This window comes from Bos indicus x Bos taurus, chromosome 18, assembly GCF_003369695.1.
Source record: "Bos indicus x Bos taurus breed Angus x Brahman F1 hybrid chromosome 18, Bos_hybrid_MaternalHap_v2.0, whole genome shotgun sequence".
Classification (NCBI taxonomy): Eukaryota; Metazoa; Chordata; class Mammalia; order Artiodactyla; family Bovidae; genus Bos; species Bos indicus x Bos taurus.
In genome coordinates this window covers 10,622,918-10,645,324 of record NC_040093.1, presented here as the reverse complement: position 1 = coordinate 10,645,324, position 22,407 = coordinate 10,622,918, and the positions used below count along the sequence as shown (strand labels likewise).

The following is a 22,407-nucleotide window of genomic DNA, read 5'->3' as shown; positions in this document are numbered from 1 at the left end:
CATGGAGTTCTAATCACTGGACTGCTAGGGAATTGCCTGAACTGTACAGTTTAAATGGCTGAATTGTACGGTATGTGAATTCTGTGTCCATAAAGTTGTTGAAAAATTGCTTTGGGGAAAAAAAAAAAAGCTTCAGGCTATGTTTTGGTGGGAGACTGTATGAGTCTTGGGCATGGTGTGGGCTGAGAGGAAAGGAATGATCTAGAAGGCCCACAAAGGTGGCTTAGCCATCTAGACAACGGGCCTTCTGTCAACACCACTTGCAGAAACTTCTCACGTTTTCCTGGTTAGTAGGAAGTGCTCAGCAAATGTCCATTGTTATTTTTATGGCAATCCTGTTGAAAGTTGAATCAGATCCATTCGCTCCTCCTTGGAGACTTTCTGTGCCTCCCATCTCACTGGGAGTAAAAGTGAAGTCCTCACTGTGGCCCCTAAGGTCCTGCTGGGACCATCCCTCCCCTTCCATTCTCTGGATGTCTACCCCCTATTCAGTGGCTCTGGCCACCCTGGCCTCCTTCAAGCTCCTCCCATATTCTGAGCACAGTCCTACCTCAGGGCCTTTGCACTTGCTGTTTGCTCTTCCCCAAAGGCCACATGGCTCCTTCCTCACCTTCTTTAGATCCATATTCAAATGTCACCTCCTCAGTGAGTCTGTGAAGCCTCCCTATCACCTTATGAATGACTGCACCTCCCCCATCTCACACATGGAATCCTGCTTTTTTCTCCATCACATCACCATTATGGCACACCAGATCTTTCATTTTTTTTGAAAACATAGTTATTATTTATTTATTTGGCTGCATCAGGTCTTAATCATGGCACGTGGCGGCATCATTGTGTCACACAGGATCTTTTGTTGTGGCTCACAGACTCTCCAGTTGTCTCGTGTAGGCATAATTGCTCCATGGCATGTGGGATCTTAGTTCCCTGCATTGCAGGGCGATTCTCAACCACTGGATCATCAGGGAAATCCCTAAATCTTTCACTTCTTTGCTTGGGTTATTGTCACCTCTCTCCCTAGAGACTCATGAGGGCAGAGACCTGCCTCTCCTGTTCCCTGCTCACTACTCAGCGCCTACTGGAGTCCCTGGCATGTGACATATGTACTGAATGAAGGAAAGAATTCAAGTTCATTTCCTTTTGATGCACTTGCTGCAGGGTTAGAGCCATGGCCCCTCCTCAGTCCCTCCAGTGTCGCCCACTTGGCACGAGAGATGCTGGCAAATAAACTCTGATCATCCGTTTGGGGAAAGAAGTGCAGGGTACTGTGGGGACGCCGGAGGGCACACCGTGTGGAGCCTAGAACATTCCAAAAGAAGCTTCCAGAGAGGGTGACATTTGGGCTCAGCTGTGATGAGAGCGGGGGCGAGGCTGAGACTGGGGTGGGAAGTGGAAAAAGGAGGGCATTCCAGACTCAGGGGGATGGAGTGCACAAAAGCCTGGAGGTGTGAAACAGCTTGGGACATTCAGGAAACTTCCACCTGCCGCCCCAGCTCAGTGGCTCAGGCCGAAAACTCCCAGTCATCACTGACTCCTGTCTTTTTCTCACACCCCCACATCTGATCCATCAGCTGGCTCTGCTTTCAAAATATTCCCAGAGCCTGATCAACTCTCCTCACCTCTGCAAATACCATCATGATTTGCTTGGACTATTGCAGTAGCCAGCTCAACAGGCTTTCTACTTTGGCCCTCCCTGCCTCCTCTACATGTTCTTCTTGCCCAGGAAGCCTGTTAACACCTAAGTCAGCTCACATCCCTTCTCCTTGGCTCCCATCTCACTTGGAGTAAAAGCCAGATTCCTTTCCTTGGCCCAAAGGCCCTAAATAGTCTGCCCCCTCAATACTTCTCACCTTTGACCCTCTTTCCCTCCCCCTCCAGCCACACTGGCCTCATTCCTATTTCTTGAATACACTATGAAAGTAGGAACCTGCCCCAGGGCCTTTGCGCTGGCTACTTTTTTCCTCTAGGGAATGCCCTAGTTGATGCCCTTGTCTCAGTCCAGCCTCTGCCCCTGTGTGGATGTCCCAGAGCAGCCTCCCCGGCCACCAGAGCTGCAGCCCCAGTTATTGCCTTCCCCAGGCCCTTAGTCCAATTCGTCTTTCTTCAGTGGGGTTAGTTCTGCCTGACATCAGGCTACAGGTTTGATTATGGAGCTCCCGAGGGCACAGTCTTTGCCTGTCTTGTTGCCAGCTCTCTCTGCAGTACCTGCACACAGAAGGCGCTGGAGGATTGTGTGTCTAGTGATTAAAGAAGTGAGACTGGAGTGGGAGGGGAGCAATGTGCAGGGGTGAGGCTGTCGAAAGTCTCCGACTGTTGAGCCGAGGAGCTGAGGGGTCTACTGGGGGAGGGGAGGGGCCTTGGAAAGAGTTATCAGGGTGAGAGGCCACCCAGCCGCCTCCTCTAGAAAACTGAAGGGCTTGAGGAGGAATATTCCATGCACCCAGGGTGCTGCCTCAGTCCTCATCCACTCACTCACTCACTCATTCATTCATTTGGCAAACAAATAGGTCTCCATGCCAGCCAACAAGTTGGCATGGGCATAAAGAAGGAGGCGGCCAGGACAGCAGTGTTTTCTTTTTTCAATCCTTGGCTGCACCGTGTGGTGTGTGGGATCTTAGTTCCCCACCAGGGATCGAACCTGTGCTCCCTGCAGTGGAAGCATGGAGTCCCAACCACTGGACTGCCAGGGAAGTCCCCAGGGATAGCAATGTTAATAACAACATTTCATTTTACTTTTGGGCTTCCCAGATGGCACTCGTGGTAAAGAACCTACCTGCCAATTCAGGGGCCATTAAGAGATATGAGTTCGATCCCTGGATTGGGAAGATCCCCTGGAGGAGGTCACGGCAGCCCACTCCAGTATTCTCCCTTGGAGAATCCCATGAACAGAGGAGCCTGGTGGGCCATGGTCAATAGGATCGCAGAAAATTGGACCCGACTTTGAAGCAACTTGGCACGCACTTTGCTTTTTAAATTTTTTTATTTTTAATTGAAGGATAATTGCTTTGCAATATTGTGTTGGTTTCTGCCATATATCAACATGAATCAGCCACAGGTATCATATATCCCCTCCCTTTTGAACTTTCCTCTCACCTTCCACCTGCACTTCACCTTTATGTGTATTGTAATTTACCTACAGTCACATACACAGGTCTTATGAGTACAGTCTGATGGGCTTTGACAAATGAATACACTTGTGCCAGCTCAATATCCCAGTTAAGATATACACTGTTTGTTTATCCCAGGAAATTCCCTTGCACCCCTTCCCGGTCAATCCGCCATCCCCAGGAAACCCTTAGTCTGTTTTCTTTCACTGTTTATTAATGTAGCCTGTTCTAGAGCACTGAATGGAATCGTACAGTTTGTATCTTTATAGAGTTCTTCATTTGCACAGAGCAATGATTTTGAGGTGCAATCATCCTATTGAATGATTCAATAGTTCATTGATTTATTTTTCTTTTTGGCTGCACCCTGCAGGATGTGGGATCTTAGTTCCCTGGCCAGTGATCCAACCTGGGCCCCGGGCAGTGGCAGCTCGGAGTCTTAACCATTGGACTACCAGGGAAGTCCCAATCATTGCTTTAAAAAATTTTTTTTATTTATTAATTTTCATTTTTGGTTGCACTGGTCTTCATGGCTGTGTGGGCTTTTCAGTTTTCTCTAGGAGAGTAGGGGCTAAATTCTAGCTGCGGTGCGCAGGCTTCTCATCCTGGTGGCTTCCCCTTGTTGCGGAGCGTAGGCTTTAGGATGAATGGGCTTCAGTAGTTGTGGCTCCCGGGCTCTAGAGCACAGGCTCAATAGTTGTGGCCCACGGGTTTCGTTTTTCCGCAGCATGTGAGATCTTCCCAGATCAGGGGTTGAATCCGGGTCTCCTGCTTTGGCAGGCAGATTCTTTATACCACTGAGCTAGGTCTGCCTACAGAATCTGAAGCATCAGCTCCACCATGGAGATACTGTCTGCCTATCATTTATTTATTTGTCTTTGATCATCATGTATGTAAAAGCCACAAAAATTGGAAGCGACCTTAATGTTCACCGGTAGGTTAATAAATAGGGGTGCATCTATCCCAGGAAATATTATACACCTGTTTAAAGAAATGAGAAAGAGCCATGGACTGACAGAGGAAAAGCTCTAAGATGTATTGTTGACTGAAAAAAGCAAGTTGCAGAATAATAAATACAGTGAGAGAGAACTTCCCTGGTGGTGCAGTGATTAAGACTCCATGCTTCCATTGCAGGGGACATGGGTTGATCCCTGAGTTGGGGAACTAAGATCCACATGCGCCAATAATAATAATAATAAAAATAAACAATCTCATTGACCACCAGTTGCAAGGGAGGTTGGTAATGATGCATTTTAGGTGAGCGCATTTCTGTCTCAGACAAAACTGGAGTTCTACGTACGACTAAGGAAGGAGAGAATTGATGTTGAACAATAAATCTCTGCATTTTAAGTTAAGCCCACTCAGGAAAGATCCTGAACATTGGACTCACTTCCTTGCCCTCTGTACTCTGGGCAGAAGAGAGCCATGGGAGACTTTAAAGCAAGGTAGGCTATGTAAGGGGGCTTCCCTGGTGGCTCAGCAGTAAAGAATCTGCCTGCAATGCAGAAGCCACAGGAGACACAGTTTTGATCCCCGGGTGGGGAAGATCCACTGGAGGAGGCCATGGCAACCGACTCCAGTATTCTTGCCAGGAGAATCTCATGGACAGAGGAGCCTGGTGGGCTACCGTCCAGGCGGTTGCAAAGAGTCGGACACGACTGAAGCGACTTAGTATGCATGCACACACAGGTTATCTGGACCCCTCCCAGCAGTCACTTTTTAGAATTGCCTGGGGCCCAGGGACCCTCAAAAGATTTGGAGATAGAATTTATGGAGTCCGTGAACTTGGATAAGGAAAAGAGATCGCCTGCTTCCCTGGTGGCTCAGTGGTAAAGAATCTGCCTGCCAATGCAGGAGACACAGATTTGATCCCTGATCCGGGAAGATCCCACATTCCTCGGAGCAACTAAGCCTGTCTGCCTCAACTATTGAGACTGTGATCTAGAACCTGGGAGCCCCAATTACTGAAGCCTGGGCCCCTAGAGCCTGTGCTTCGCAACAAGAGAAGCCATTGCAATGAGAAGCCCATACACCACTACAGAGCAGGCCTAAAGTAAGCAAGTGTTAGTCACTCAGGCACGCCCGACTCTTTGCGACCCCATGGACTGCAGCCCACCAGGCTCCTCTGTCCATGAGGTTTTCCAGGCAAGGATACTGGAATAGGTTGCCATTTCCTTCTCCAGGGAATCTTCCCGACCCAGGGATCGAACCCAGGTCTCCTGCACTGCAGGCAGATTCTTTACCGACTGAGCTACAAGGAAAGCCCCAACAGAGTAGGCCTCACTCGCTGCAACTAGAGTAAAGCCCTTGCGGGATCGAAGACCCAGCATAGCCAAAAATCAATAGCAAAATAAAATTATTTTAAAAAAGAAAAAGAAACTGCATCTTTCTTTTCAGTAACCTCCAACTAAAATCCAACATTTCATTCTGTTTTTGTGGCAGGTTGTATTTTCTGCAGAAAACACAGAGACAGGCCTCTGTAGACAGGCCTTCCAATTTTGTACAAAGATGGGCCTCTGTCATTGGATAGAGGCCAAGGAACTGAGTCCAGTGTTCACCATCTTTCCTGCCTGGGGGCTTAACTTAAAAAGTAAGATCTTCAAGATCTTGCCACTTCCCCATTAAAAGATGAAGTTTGTGTCTCTCCCCCTTGAGCCTGTTTGACTACCTTGCCCAATAGGGTTCAATGAAAGTGATGTTATGTGAGCTCTGGGGCTAGGTTATAAAAATGCCATGTACTTAGTTCTGCCTTGTTCTCTCTGGACAAACTCTTAGAACTCAGCGTCCATGCTGTGAGGAAGCCCACCAGTGCGTGGAGAAGGCTGCGTGGGGAGGACTTGAGGTCCCCCTACCCCGTCCCAGCTGAGCTGCTGCCCAACAGCCAGTTCCAACTTGCCAACCAGGTGAGTGAGCCATCTTGATAATGGGTTCCCCGACTCCCAGAGGAGCTGTCTCACCTGTTGCCTCATGGATCCGAGATGAGCTGTTTCCACTGAGCCCCACCCCAAATGTAGATTCAAGAGCAAAGTAAATGATTGCTATTGTTTTAAGCTACCGAGTTTTGCAGAGGTTTACTCCATATCAGTGGATAACTCATATAGTTACGAATGTAGGTGACAACCCACATTAGCAATACCTGTGTCGTATTGGCAATACCTGTAACTTTGTTTATTCTGGAATCTCTTATCCTACTGCTAGAAATCACAGCTATTTCCAAACCATACCAGAGCTGTTGCAGATGTTTGAACTATTGTTTCAATTCCACTTTGGAATTATAGAACCTACTAGTTCTTCTCCCTTAATACATGAATAAAGAAGCATGGGATTTCCCTGGAGGTCCAGTGGTTTAAGACTCCAAGCTTCCAATTCAGGGGATGTGGGTTCGATCCCTGGGCAGGAAACTAAGATACCACATGCCAAGTGGTGAAGGGAAAATTTAAAAAGAGAGAATTCCAGAATGAGATAATGGTGGTTGAGACTCGATATTGGTCCCATAGTGCAGCAGGAAGCCCCCAAGACGGCTGCTAAAAATCCCCATTCTTGGCATTCCCACACAACTACATTACATTTATATATGTAAGTGATGGGAAATTAGAGACATAACTACAAAAATAGTTAATGACCTAAAGGACAATAACTTTGGGGATTGTCTTTCTACTTGAAAAACCATCATTTCATACGGTATTGATTTCAGACTAGTCAACATCTAACTTAACTGGTACGGACACTCTCAATCAGTAATAAACAGAAAGTCAAGGGATTAATAGATATACATCACCATATATAAAATGAACAATGATGACCTACTGAATAGCACAGGGAACTATATTTAATACTTTGTAATAACATATAATGGAAAAGAATGTGAAAAAGAATATATATATATATAGCTGAATTGCTTTCCTGTATATCTGAAACTAATACAACTTTGTAAATCAACTATACTTCAATTAAAAAATAAAATTAGAAGGCTAAAATAATATAAATAAGCAAAATGTAATTTTGTAAGCATTTTAAATCTTAAGAATTACAGAAATAGTTATATAATAAAATCCATCAAGGAACTTCCCTGGTGGTCCAATGGTTAAGACTCCATACTCCCAAGGCAGGGGGCACGGGTTTGATCCCTGGTCGGAGAGCTAAGATCCCACACGCTAAAACAGTGTGGCTAGAAAACCAAAACCAAAAATCATCAATAATATACTCAAAAATAAAAGTAAGTCAAAGATACGTTCCCCTGGAAGGCGTGCCTGCTTAGTTGCTTCAGTCCGACTCTTTGTGACCCTATGGACCATAGCCCACCAAGCTCCTCTGTCCCTGGGGATTCTCCAGGCAAGAATACTGGAGTGGGTTGCCATTTCCTTCTCCAGGGGATCTTCCCAACCCAGGAAATTGAACCCACGTCTCTTACATCTGCATTGGCAGGCAGATTCTTTACCACTAGCGCCACCTGGAAAGCCCTCTTGTGGAATAGTGAACTCACTCGGTCGTATCTGACTCTTTGCGACCCCGTGGACTGTAGCCCGCCAGGCTCCTCTGTCCATGGGATTCTCCAGGCAAGAATACTGGAGTGGGTTGCCATTAATAGGGGTTGACAAATAGCAGGCTTCTGGCCATAACCAGCCCATAATCTGTTTTTATAAGTAAAGTTTTATTGAAACACATTCTTTTATGTATTGTCTATGGCTCTTTTCTTTTTTTTTAATTGAAGTATAGTTAATTTACAATTTTTTGTAAATACATATGCATACATGTATATGAATTCTTTCTCAGATTCTTTTCCATTATAGGTTACAGATATTGCATAGGGTTCCCTGTGCTGTACAGTAGGTCTTTGTTGTTTATCTAGTTTATGTACCGTAGTGTGTATATGCTACTCTCAAACTCCTGATTTATCTCCCCTCCCCTGCCCCGTGGGTCTTCTTTCACTTCAAGATCAGAGTCAAGTGGTGCTGATACAGGCCATACGACGGCAAAGTCTAAAATATTTTTTCTGGCCTCTATAGACAAAACATTTGCCTCCCCATCCCTAGAGTGTCAGAGGATACTTAGGTGGGCTTCTTAGTGCCTAAAGCTGTACTATGGCTGCTTCCCATCACTTACGTATGTAAATGTAATATAGTTGTGTAGGAAACGCCAAGGATGGGGATTCTTAGGGGCTATCTTGGGGGCTGCCTGCTGCGATCTGGGACCAGTATCACATGGGGCGCAAATAGCTGACTATTATCCAGCCCCGTTTGTGACACTCAAGCTAGCTTTCAAAGCTATGGTTGAAATGTTCCTCACCCCTGTCCCTCACCAGCCCATAACATTCCTGACCACGCCCCGGGGGATCTGCTCTGTTCCCCGTGACCTTGATGACCTTTCTGCATCCATCTGGTTGTCCTCATGTCACCTTCTGGCTTTGGGCTTGTGTGTCTGCATATCTGCTATTAATTTAAATGAGACAGAGTCTACCTTCCGAAGGCAGAGAATGAAAAGTTGCGGGTTTTAGCATATAGGGACAAGAATGCATGCCTACAACGCTCTGTTGGTTTGATGAAGGCATCTCATCAAGGATGCCTTTCAGGAATTCAGAGCTGGCGGTTAAAACGAGATTAGCAGAGAGGAGAATTCAAGGAGCATGATTACATTGCAGATTGGGGCCGCAGGGCACAAGGGCCCGGTTTTGGTTTTGTTTAAGTCTGGTGCTGGATAATTGGTGCATATACGTAGAATTAATTCATGAAGCTGTTCACTTCTGAAATATGTTCTCTTATACGTATGCACTTGGCTGATGTTGTTGTTCGGGTGCCAAGTCGTGTCTGACTCTTTTCGACCCCTTGGACTGCAGCATGCCAGGCTCCTCTGTCCTCTACTAACTCAGGTCCATGGAATTGGACATGTTTATATTGATAGTCCAATATAAACTTTAAAAAAATTTGATTGTCAAGGAGACAAATTATCCAAGAACTCCTTAGTGTCTCAAGCTTTTTCGATTGAGTGTCTTTAGACACTGTGCCACCGAGGCTGTGTGGCTCTGGGCAAGTTACTTAACCTCTTTGACCCGTAATTTGTGCATGTGTAAAAGGAAGGTAATGCTTATCGAGCAACATTGCCTGAGATAACCAGAGGCAGCCTGAGTCACTGTCACAGAGGATGTTGAAGACATATCACTGCTGCGTTTGTCACGTGTTGTGCTTAGCCACTCAGTCCTGTCTGACTTTGTGCGACCTCATGGGCTGTAGCCCGCCAGGCTCCTCTGTCCATGGGGATTCTCCATGGCCCTAATACTGGAATGGGTTGCCATGCCCTCCTCCAGGATCTTCCCAACCCAGGGATCGAACCCAGGTCTCCCGAATTGCAAGTAGATGGATACTTTACCATCTGAGCCACCAGGGAAGCCCATAGGTTTTGTCATAGTTGTGATAAATGGATAAAGATATGGAAAATGCAGAACTGCCATGCCAATAAATGGATAAGTCACAAGGCAGAACTACAACGGATTCCCAACCTGTGGGAAAGCTTTTACCCTCCTTCTTTAAAAAAAAAAAAAAAAGTATTTATTTATTTGGCTTCACTGGGTCTTACTTGTAGCACATGGGATCTTTAGTCGAGGCATGTGGGATCTAGTTCCCTGACCAGGAATCGAACCCAGGCCCTCTGCAATGGGAGAGAGGAGTCTTAGACACTGGACCACCAGGGAAATCCCTTTACCCTCCTTCTTGACTCTTTTAATAGTACGTTTTGCTTTCTGAAATGATCTATCCCTTTATTTATTGACTTGTTTACTCTCTCACCCCTCCCCTCATCCCCTGGAATGAGCCCATTTTGTTCATTGCTGCATCTCCAGCGCCCAGAACTATGCCAGCCATGTAGCAGGTGGTCAATAAATGTTTAGTGACTCAGTGAATGAATACAGAAATGACAATGAGACTCAGTTTTTCACTGACCAAGATGAAAACTCTAATAAATTTGATAACATTCCATAGGGAGGATGTGTAACACAAACTCTACCGTATCATCCATTTTGTAAACGAGTGGAAGTTGTTTGCCTTTCCAGAAACTGACTTGGCACTCTTACCCAGTAATTCTGTTTCCGGGACTCTATGGGAAGGACCCTTGTGGCTCAGACTGCAATGCAAGAGATGCAAGTTCAATCCCTGGTTTGGAAAGATCCCTTGGAGAAGGGAATAGATACCCACTCCAGTATTCTTGCCAGGAGAATCCCATGGACAGAAGAGCCTGGTGGGCTACAGTCCATGGGGTCACAAAAAGTCAGACATGACTGAGCAGCTTTCACTTTTCTTTCATGGGAAGGACATAACCTTAAGATATGCAGGAAAGCTGATGCAGAAAGATTTTCTCTGTTGCATTATTTGTATCAGTAAAAAAAAAAATAGATGCAAAAGATATTTGTAATCATAAGTTGAAATATTTATAGTAATAATAAGCTTTAGAGGAAAGGTTCTGTAAAGTATGGGATAGCAACGTTATGGAATGTTATGCAATCATTTTAAGTGAAAGGGGAACACGTTTTTATGATGGACTAAATCAAAATAAGCAGAATGCAGAAGTGCTGTGTAATGTATTCTCACCATGAAATGGAAGAAAATTATTCAACTTGGAATTAATGGAAGGCTCCAGAGCCAATAATGGAGACAGAATCACCAGAGGTTTTGCTTTTCCATCTTTTGCTTATCTGTAGTTCCCAAACTCACTCCACACCATGCATGGATACAATTTTTTCTTTTTCTTTTTGATAATCACAAAGCAAGAAAATCATTTTCAGAACCAAGGGTTTACTCCCGCTGACCGGTCAAGGATTCAGTTCTGGAGATGGTGGAACAAATCCAAAATGCAGAGATGGCGCTGGGTGTAAACATAATTATCCCAGAGAACACTTGGCAAGGAACCAAATGTCCAACCAGAGGCAAGTGAGGAAGTAAACCCTACTCCACCCATAGAAACCTAGGCAGGCATCAAAAGTGATGTTTACGAGCAGCCTGAAGCACCATGGCAAATGTTTATGTGGAGAGCCGTGTGCAAAACAGCAAGATATAAAATGAAACATGCAAAGAAGAAAACGAAGAAAATGACATATGTAATATCATCCCCTCTGCATATTTGTGTAGTCATTTATGTGTATATATACACAGGCACACATATATGTACATAGAGAGGATTTTATGTATATATGGTGGCTTAGTCGCTAAGTTGTGTCCGACTCTTGCAACCCCATGGGCTATAGCCCGCCAGGCTCCTCTGTCCATGGGATCCTCCAGGCAAGAATATTGGAGTGGGTTGCCATTTCCTTCTCCAATATAGATATATATAGGGGCACAGAGGGGGTTTTATATCCCCACAGAAAACAGTGGGATGAGTAAATATAAATGTGTATTATGTTTAAATTATAAATATATATTAAATATAATATTATATAAACACATATTAATATTTTGTAGATTTATATTTTAAATTGTGTATGTATAAGAAATGTATATATATTTATATATATGAAATTAAGAGACAAAAACCAGGATGCCAACCACCTAATTTAACAAAGATAAAACCCTTAAAAATAAATATGTCTATTTATAAAACATTTCTGCCAATTAAAAGTAAACCATGCAGAAATGAAAAAAAATATGTCAGAACACTATTCCTGGTTATTTCTTGGTGGTGGACCCCCTGGGGGTTAATCTTGCCCTTTCCACTTTATGAGCTTCCCTTGTGGCTCAGCTGGTAAAGAATCCACCCGCAATGTGGGAGACCTGGGTTCGATCCCTGGGTTGGGAAGATCCCCTGGAGAAAGGAAAGGCTACCCACTCCAGTATTCTGTCCTGGAGAATTCCATGGACTGTATAAGCCATGGGGTGGCAGAGAGTCAGACACAACTGAGCGACTTTCAGAATTCAAAAACTTTGGATTCTTTTAGACACAGCTGTTCAATGAGACTGTGTTCAAGTTCATAGAGAAAGTCCCTTGGTCACTCGATGTCTTTCCTAGGGGACCCACTCTTTTTGTCGAGTGTGTTTCCTCACAGTGTCTTCTCCCCCATACTCTCCCACATATTTAAGTCTTCATAAATATACACTTTTGTAGGGTTTTTTTCACCTGAATATTGCGTAGTGTCCCAGATGAACTGTCCAGCAACTTGCTTTTCTCACTTAATAGGCCTCAGAGAACTTAATCTGTCACCAGCCCTGTTTTGCGATTTTAATCTGCTGCGTCACATTTCATAGCAGGGTGAGTCTCAGTTTATTTGATCACTCCTATTGGCGGCGCCTAGGTGGTTCCCAGCGCTTTGGCTGTGACACACAACAGCGCTGTGAACATCCTGCGGGTTGAAGGTCTTCTCCAGGGGAGGTTACGAGCAGTGAAATGATAGCATGAAGAGGACACGCGTTAAAAGGCTCAGGAGCCCTGCCAGCGACCCTCTCCTCTTCCTCCTTTTTAGTAATCATTAGGCTTTCTGTTTTGAGCCTATGTTTTCATGAAAACAAACACACAGTATGATTTGGAAGAATGCAAATTTGCACGTCATTTTCTGGGCTTCCCTGGTGGCTCAGTAAAGAATCTTCCTGCAGTGTGGGAGACCCAGGGTTCAATCCCTGGATCAGGAAGATTCCTGGAGAAGGAAATGGCAACCCACTCGAGCATTCTGGCCTGGAGAATCCCATGGACAGACGAGCCTGGAGGGCTACACTCTCATAAAGAGTGGGACACGACTGAGAGACTAACAGTTTCTGGGAACCAGTCACGGACGCTCCTGGGCTGACGGATAAGGCTCCTGTGTCTCCCTGCAGTGAGCATCCAGTGTGTTGAGGGTGACCTGGTCCCATCTCAGGTCATCAGTTTTAAATATGGCAGTGTGTACACGTCAATCCCAATGTATCCCTCCTCCCCACCTTTCCGCTTTGGTAACCATAAGTTTTCTAAGTCTGTCTGTTTCTGTTTTGCAAGTAAGCTCATTAGTATCATTTTTAAAGATTCCACGTATAAGTGATATCATACTTATGATAAGTATCATTATGATAAATCATATGACCTCCAATATAAAAACAAACAAAAACAAAACAAAAACCCCACAAGTGAAAACAAACAATCTGGGACTCGAGATTGGCATTTGAAGATGGGCCAGTCTTGTGGGACCAAGCCCTCAACCTGTGGAGTCTGTGCTGACTCTGGGTAGTTAGTGAAGTGAATTGTTGAACACCCAGCTGGTGTCTGGAGAATTGGTGGGTGTGGGGCAGGGCATTGAGGGGGAGAAACCATACATATTGGTGCCACAAGTGTGAGTGGAGACAGTTTTCCTTTGCCCCCTTTTTACTCGCATGAATATACTGACAAACTACTTCAAGCACACATAAAAATCAGAAGTATTATACAATGACTATTGCATACCCATCCTTCAGAGTCGTCGTAGAATTTTCATTCAGTTTGATTTCTGGCTTATCTTCCCATCCACTTTTTACACCGAGATGTAATTGGCATACAACATTGGGTAAGATGAGGTGTACAATATGATGACCTGATACGTTGATCTGTTGCAGCGTGATTACTATTGGAGCGTTAGCTAACGCCTTTATCATATCTCTTGATGATCATTTCTGTTTTTGTGGTGGGAACAATTAAAATCCACTCTTGGGAGTTCCCTGGTGAGCTAGCGCTTAGGATTCCAGGCTTTCACTGCTGTGACCCAGGTTTAATCCCCACCTGGGGAACTGAGATCCTGCAAGCCTCGAGGTGTAGCCAAAAAGTAAATGAATAAACAATAAATAAAATCCAGTCTCTTAGCAACTTTGAAGTTTGTGATCCAGGATTGTTGTCTGCATTCACTACACTGTACATTGGATCTCCAGGACTTATCTACCGGCTGCAATTTTATTATTTTTTTCAAGTCAGATTTACTCAGCCCTAATTTACATAATAATCATCCAATTCCATACAATAAAACACAGCCTTTTAAAGTACAGCCTGCAATGCGGGAGACCCGGGTTCGATCCCTGGGTCGGGAAGATCCCCTGGAGAAGGAAATGGCAACCCACTCCAGTACTCTTGCCTGAAAATTCCTTGGACAGAGGAACCTCGTAGGCTACAGTCCATGGGGTCACAAAGATTCGGACACAACTGAGCACTTCACTCACTCAACTTTTAAAGCATATGGTTCAATGAATTTGTTTCCATTTACCTACTCACAGCTCTATTGGTGTATACTTAACATACGGGAAACTGTACATATTCGAAAGTGCCCAATTTGCTAAGCTTTGATACGTGTACCCCTGTGAAGCCATCACCACAAGCAAGATGGTGACCACATCATCACCCCGAAAGTTTCCTGTGTCCCTTTGTAAATCCTCCTTCTATCCCACCCCACCCTCATCCCCAGGCACCCAATGACCTGCTTTCTGTCACTGCAGGTTAGTCTGCATTTTTTCTAGACTTCTATATAAATGGAAGCATACAGAATGTTCTATTTTTTTTTTTTTTGGTCTGGCTTTTTTTTGCTCAGCAGAATTATTTTGAGGTTTGTCCACATTTTTGGGTGCTTCAGAAGTTCATTCCTTTTTATTGTCCAGCAGTATTCCATGGTCCGGTGGTGCCAGACTTTGTTGATTCAATTGCCTGTTGATGAACATCTGGGGTGCCTCTCCTAGTTGCTTATGGGGCTGCTTTATGGCTCAGCTGATAAGGAATCCGCCTGCAATGTGGGATACCTGGGTTCGATCCCTGGGCTGGGAAGATCCCCTGGAGAAGGGAACGGCTAACCACTCCAGTATTCTGACCTGGAGAATTCCATTCACCGTATAGTCCATGGGGTCGCAGAGTTGGACACAACTGAGCGACTTTCACTTCATTCACTTCACATCTCCTAGTTGCTTATAATAAATAATGCTGCTGTGACCATTCATGGGTTTTCCCATGGATATGTGCTTTTGTTTCTCTTGGGTAGAGACTCAGGAATATAATTGTTGGGTCATATGAGAAATGTAAATTTATCTATGGCTGTTCTGGGTCTTCATTGCCGCGAAGGCTTTTCTGTAGTTGCAGAGAGTGGGTGCTCCGTTTCTCATTGCGGTAATTTTTCTTGCTTCAGAGCGCAGGCTCTAGGGCACATGGGCTTCAGTCATGGCGGCTCCCTGGATCTCGAGCACAGGCTCATTAGACGTGGCACACGAGCTTAGTTGTTCCACGGCATGTGGAATTCTTCCCAAATCGGGGAACGAACCCATGTCTCCTGCATTGGCAGGCGGATTCCTTACCACTGAGCCACCAGAGACGCCTATAAACTTCAATTAGTAAGAGTAGGGAGGGAGAAAATCTCTTCTGTTGAGACTTCCCTGGTGGTGTAGTGGCTAAGACTCAGCGCTTCCCATGCAAGCAGCCCAGGGTTTGAGCCCTGGTCGCAGAACTGGATCCCACGTGCTGCAGCGAAGAGTCTGCGCGCGGCAGTTATGGATCCCACCTGCCACGAGGGAGATCAAAGATCCCGAGTGCTGCAACTAAGACCGGGCACAGCCAAAGAAATAAGTATTTAAATTTTTTTCTTCTACCCTTCTAGGTTCTTTTGGCTGGTCCAACGATTAAATTGAATTAAGACAAATCAACAAGAGAAAAACAAAGTTAGCTTTGTGTGCAGGAGACTTGCAGAGACTCGAGAGGCTCAAGGACTGTCAGGCAGTTGAGGCTTAAATGACAGCCTGAGCTAAGAAAAAGCAGAGGGGGTCTGGGGCTTCAAAGGGAAAGAAACCAGTTCATGGGAAGATGGGAAGTGTTTGGTTAACAGATATTTGCCATGCTATGGAAAGACAATGGGACCCAGGGGAATTTGAACAAATGGGGACCTGGCCAGCCCCACCCCTCCCCCTCCAATTTAGCATACCTACCCATCCTCTTTGTATTAAACAGTTATCTCTGGGGATAGTTCTCTTCCTGGACTAGGCTCCCTATCTGAATTCTTTTAGGCAGCTAAGGGAGAGGTAAAAAGCATTTCTTGGGTCTGTCGGGCCTTGATTGTCTTCAGCTTAAAATAATCTATATACCAAAGTGGCAGGTGTTAGGGTAGCCTGTCCTAAACCCCATCAGTCCCCTCCTCTGAAACTTCTTTGGAAACTCCACACAGGAAAAGCTGAACTGGTAGATCGTTCCATTATTTCGTTGAATTAGTCTCTTAGTCTGGAAAATAGGTCAGTTCAGTGAAACAGTTGTGTCTCATTTTTTGGAGGTGGTAGTACAGCTGGGTTCCCAAAGTGAGGCCTATATTGCATGAGAAATGAGGTATTTAATAAGGCATTTCTATGGAAACAAAAGGAAAACAATGGTTAACGATTAGAGAAGATTAGAACCCCAGTTTCTGAGTTCTGAAGGCAGCCAGTTGAGAACATTTCTACGTGTCGGGCCCAGAACGTCTTCAGAAGGAGTGGGGGCAAGCAGTGGCAACATGACAGGTGTTCCTGGTCCGTATGTCTCTGGTGATCTTCTTCTTTTTCTTCTTTGTACTATTTATTTATTTGGCTGCCTTGGGTCTTAGTCATGGCCTGCAGGATCTTTAGTTGTGGCACGTGAACTCTTACTTGCGGCAGGCAGGGTCTATTTCCCCGATCAGGGATGGAACCTGGGTCCCCCTGCACTGAGACTGCAGAGTCTCAGCCCCTGGACCGCCAGGAAAGTCCCCCTGGTGATCCTTCTGAGTGTTCACATAGCAACAACGGGCCTGAAGACTGTCCGTACACGAGCTGTTTGTGATTTTGCTATCCATCTGTCCAGCTTTAGTTTGCAAGGCTTTGGGAACAGGGCAGTGTTAGTCTTCCGTGATTCCAAGTCAGAAGGGTAGGGAAAAAATTGGAAATGTTAGTATGGACAATAGTCAAATACTGGAGGAAACTAGATGAGTTCAGAATCTAGTTCGATTTACAGGGAGAAAACAAAATCTCAAAGACAATAAACAAAACTAAAATTTAATATGCATAGGTATGTATTTTTAAAAAATGACTTTTATACTTTCTGTATTTTTTTAACAAATACTCTTTTCTTAAAAAAAATTTTATTTTTGGCATCATGAGGTCTTGGTTGCATCATGCAGGATCCTCACTGCAGCCTGTGGGATCTTTTGTTGCAGTGTTTGGACACTTACTTCATTGCAGTTCATAGACTTCTCTCTAGTTTTAGTACAGCGTCTCCAGAGCACATGGGCTCTGGTGTTGCGGCACCAAGGACTCAGTTCTCATTGGCATACAGGATTTTAGGTTCCCGACCAGGGATCGAACCTGTGTCCCCTGCATAGTAAAGAGGATTCTCAAACACTGGAGCAGCAGAGAAGTCCCAACACATGTGTGTATTATAGTGTCTACTGAAATATAGTTTTTTACTCTCTACAATCACCCCAATTTCCATCAGAGAGAACCACAGAAAGATAAATTTGTTTGCCAATTAAGTCTGGTTTCGAAAGACTTGGCTTGATTATTTACATATGTGCAGCAAGAATAGTGGACATGGAACAACAGACTGGTTCCAAATAGGAAAAGGAGCACGTCAAGGCTGTATGTTGTCACCCTGCTTATTTAACTTCCATGCAGAGTACATCATGCGAAATGCTGGGTTGAATGAAGCACAAGCTGGAATGAAGATTGCCGGGAGAAATATCAATAACTTCAGATATGCAGATGACACCACCCTTATGGCAGAAAGTGAAAAGGAACTAAAAAGCCTGTTGATGAAAGTGAAAGAGGAGAGTGGAAAAGTTGGCTTAAAACCCAACATTCAGAAAACTAAGATCATGGCATCTGGTCCCATCACTTCATGGCAAATAGATGGGGAAACAGTGGAAACAGTGTCAGACTTTATTTTTTGGGGCTCCAAAATCACTGCAGATGGTGACTGCAGCCATGAAATTAAAAGATGCCTACTCCTTGGAAGAAAAGCCATGACCAACCTAGACAGCATATTAAAAAGCAGAGACATTACTTTGCCAACCAAGGTCCATCTAGTCAAGGCTATGGTTTTTCCAACAGTCATGTATGGATGTGAGAGCTGGGCTATAAAGAAAGCTGAGCGCCGAAGAATTGATGCTTTTGAACTGTGGTGTTGGAGAAGACTCTTGAGAGTCCCTTGGACTGCAAGGAGATCCATCCAGTCCATCCTAAAGGAAGTCAGTCCTGAATATTCATTGGAAGGACTGATGTTTAAGCTGAAACTCCAACACTTTGGCCAACTGATGTGCAGAAGTGACTCATTGGAAAAGACCTTGATGCTGGGAAAGATTGAAGGCGGGAGGAGAAGGGGACGACAGAGGATGAGATGGTTGGGTGGCATCAGCGACTCAATGGACATGAGTTTGAGTGAACTCCGGGAGTTGGTGATGGACAGGGAGGCCTGGCGTGCTGCGGTCCATGGGGTCGCAAAGAGTCAGACATGACTCTTTGCGACCCCATGGACCTGAGCAAGAGTAGTGATGGACAACATAGAATCTTTTAATCTGCTTTGCTCGAACTTTTTATCAGAAATCTCATATTACTTCTTAAAAAAACCTCTGAAGGCGAGGAAGTCAAGCCAAGAACTTACCATCAGATCTTGCCTGCCACACTTAGAGATTTGGGTTAATTCTTCTCTTCTTGGGGTCCCCAGAATATCCTGGGGTTACTGCCCCTGCCAGGAAGTGAGCTTCCTTACTAAAGGCAATGCCAACTAGAGGTAGAAAAAGCCACACATCTACAAGGCATATATATATATATAGACACGCATGAACATACAGACAGATGCAGAGACTTCATAGCTTCTATTTTAAAGTAATCATAAGATGGGTATTTGTGGAGAAGATATATAAGGTTTTGTTACCGAACCAGGTTTGTTTGCCTGATGCAGAGCAAGACAAAAATGCTAAGATGTTGAGATTTCCAACAGAGAAAAGATTTATTCATTAGGCAGCCAAGAGGGAAGACAGGAGAACACGTCAAGCGAGAAGACAGGAGAACACGTCTCAGATCTACCGCCCTGACAGTTAAGGGCTTGAGGTATTTATAGAATAAATATGAAATAAATATGGAATAAATGAGTAGGGTGATCTTGGGCATATCTGAGTCACTTGCTTCTTCATGGAATGTATGTTAAAATATGGAAGTGCTGAGTGTCAAGACAACTCCCAGTCGTCACATATGGTTATGAGAGCTGGTCTGTAAAGAAGGCAGAGCACCAAAGAATTGATGCATTTGAACTGTGATGCTGAGAAGACTCCTGAGAGTCCCTTGGACTTCAAGGAGATCAAGCCAGTCAATCTTACGGGAAATCAACCCTGAATACTCATTGGAAGGAATGATGCTGAAGCTGAAGCTCCTGTATTTTGGTCACCTGATGCAAAGAGCCGACTCACTAGAAAAGTCGCTGATGCTGGGGAAAACTGAGGGCAGAAATAGAAAAGGGCATCCGAGGAAGAGATGGCTGGATGGCATCACCGATGCAATGGACATGAACTTGGGCAAACTCCGGGAGATGGTGAGGGACAGGAAGGCCTGGCCTGCTGCCATCCATGAGGTCACAAGGAATTGGACACGACTGAGCGACTGACCAACAACAGGACAACTTTATCATTCTTATCACTTAGGAAATTCCAAGGGCTTTAGGAACTCTGTGGCAGGAACAAAATATACATTTCTTATTATGAATCACATTAATATGATATTTGACAATATTTTAATGCATTTCAAAGTGAGTTGCAGAAACGAGCACACTCTAACCCTTCAATGAACATTTTAACTAGGGTTCCATGTTCTCAGTTGTATTTTTTTGGAACAGGGTGAAATTTACAGAATGTGCAATGCACAGATCTTAACTTGGGTTTCAAGAAAGAGCTAACTTGTGTGACGATGTCCTTTTGCTGTTCCAGGTGCTGAAGAGCCTGGTATATTATCCCGTATGGAACGTCCCACCTCCCTGACTCATTTCTTTCCTTGTAAATTTTTTTAGCTTGCACCTTCCCCCTGCCCTCCCCACCCCACTCCCTGCCGCCTGGTGTTTCCCCAACACTAGAAGATGTGCCTGGAGCAGGGCTTCTCACCTTGGCCCTGGTGACACTTGAAGCTGGAGGAATCATCCTTGTGGGGCCACCTGTGTGCTGTCAGACGTTGGGTGGCCTCCTTGGCTTTGGCTCGTTAATCCCAGTAGCATCTCCTTCCCCAGCTGCAACAACCAAAAGATATCTCCAGATATGTACAAATGTCCTTTGGAAGGGACAAAACTGTCCCAGATCGAGCAACCATCGGGCTCAACATTTGTGTTGTGAATTCTTCCCAGTTTGTTCCAAGAGCCTTGGGTCCTTGATGCTGAGGAGGGCAGACAGAATCCCCCCTCCAGAGACCACCAACCAACCCCCAGGAGAGACAGATGGTTGCGCGAGGACCTTGGAGCTTCTGACTTATCTGAGCCCGGGGAAGGGCTTTTAAAAGGGGTTCTGATCGGCAGCCAGGATGAGAACTGGTAACCCTGAGCAACTGTTGATTAAGTGTTGATGGTGGGCAAGAAGTTTTTCTCCTCCAGCCCTGCTCATGCCTTTATAGTAGCAGCACTGCTTGCCAGGTTCAAATCCAAGCTGGACAAGTGGTGTTTGCCTTCCGTGTCTCAGTTTTCTCATCTGTAAAATGGACTTAATAATAGTGCCAGCTGCATAAGGTCATCACGGGGATTAAATGTGGAGCTGGGTAGGTCTCTTGGCACTTCGTCAGGCACTGACTAAGGGCTACGTAAGGCTTTGACAGATACAACAAAACTATGACTGTGTATCTTGGTATGGCAGCGTGTCCCTGTGCCTTGGCAAGGCGTGTCGGTTTCCCTGAGCTGGGAGAGAACCCGCCACGTCACAGGGGACCCAGCTCCCTCCGTCTCTCCATTCTGCCTTTTGAGGGGCACAGTCCCACCTCTGAAGCTGTGCCCTTGCTGTCTTCTTTATCCTGTTCGTCCAATTCGAAAGCATCAATTCTTCGGTGCTCAGCCTTCTTTATGGACCAAATCTCATACCGATACATGACTACTGGAAAAATCATAGCTTTGAATATACAGACCTTTGTGGCAAAGTGATGTCTCTGCTTTTCAATATGTTGTCTACATTTGTCATAGCTTTTCTTCCAAGGAACAAGCCACTTTTAATTTCATGGCTGCAGTCACCATCCACAGTGATTTTGGAGCCCAAGAAAATAATATCTGTCACTGTTTCCCCTTTAATCCCCTCTATTTGCCATGAACTTATGGGACCTGATGCCATGATCTTAGTTTTTTGAGTGTTGAGTTTTAAGCCAGCTTTTTCACTCTCCTCTTTCACCCTCATCAGGAAACTATTTAATTTTTAGCTGTTGGTTATCTTTCTCCTTGACCACCGTATTAGTTCCCTGTTGCAGCTGTAACAAATTGCCACAGATTTCGTGGTTTAGAACAACCCAAATCGGGACTTCCCAGTGGTGCAGTGGCTAAGACTCCATGCTCCCAATGCGGAGGGCCTGGGTTCAATCCCTGGTCAGGGAGCTAGCTATATCTATCTACATGCCACAACCAGGAGTTTGCATTTCACAACTAAAGATCCCATGTGCTTCAGCTGAAACCCAGTGCAACCAAATAAATAAATAGAACACAGTTTTATTCTCTAACAGTTCTGGAAAGCAGAAGCCCAAAATGGATTTTGAGCTCAGTCATGTCTGACTCTTTGTGACTTCATGGACTGTAGCCTGTCAGGCTTCTCTGTCCATGGAATTCTCCAGGCCAGAATACTGGAGTGGGTAGCCATTCTCTTCTCCAGGGGATCTTCCCAACTCAGGGATCGAACCCAGGTCTCCCGCATTGTGGGCAGTTTCTTTGTCTGAGCCACCAGGGAAGCCCAAGAGTACTGGAGTGGGTAGCCCATCACTTCCCCAGGGCATCTTCCCCACCCAAGAATCAAACCATGGTCTCCTGCATTCTTTACCGGCTGAGCTACCAGGAAAGCCTAAAATGGATTTTACTAGGCTAAAATCAAGGTGTCAGCAGGGCTGTTTCTTCTGGGGGTTCCAGAAGAGAATCTCTTTCTTTGCCTTTTCCACATTTTACAGGCTGCCTGCATTGTTTGGCCTGTGGCTCCTTCCTCCATCTGCAAAGCCAGCAGAGTAGCACCATCAGTCTGTCTCTAACCCTGACCTTCCTGCCTCCCTTTGTCATTTGTAAATTACATTTGCTGTTGTTGTTCAGTCTAAGTCTTGTCTGACTCTGTGACCCCACAGACTGCAGGCTTCCCTGTCCATCACCAACTTCCGGAGCTTACTCAAACTCATGTCCATTGAGTCGCTGATGCCATCCAACCATCTCA

The 22,407-nt window shown here is 45.1% G+C and overlaps 1 protein-coding gene across 1 annotated transcript in view; it reads left to right on the top strand.

The window, feature by feature from the left end:
* SULT2B1 (sulfotransferase family 2B member 1) overlaps positions 1-22,407 on the top strand; it is a 70,807-nt gene that overhangs the window by 5,028 nt on the left and 43,372 nt on the right. The window contains exon 2 of the mRNA XM_027515261.1: positions 5,880-6,007. The gene's annotated coding sequence lies outside the window, so the exon portion shown is untranslated. The remainder of the gene's footprint in view (positions 1-5,879; positions 6,008-22,407) is intronic.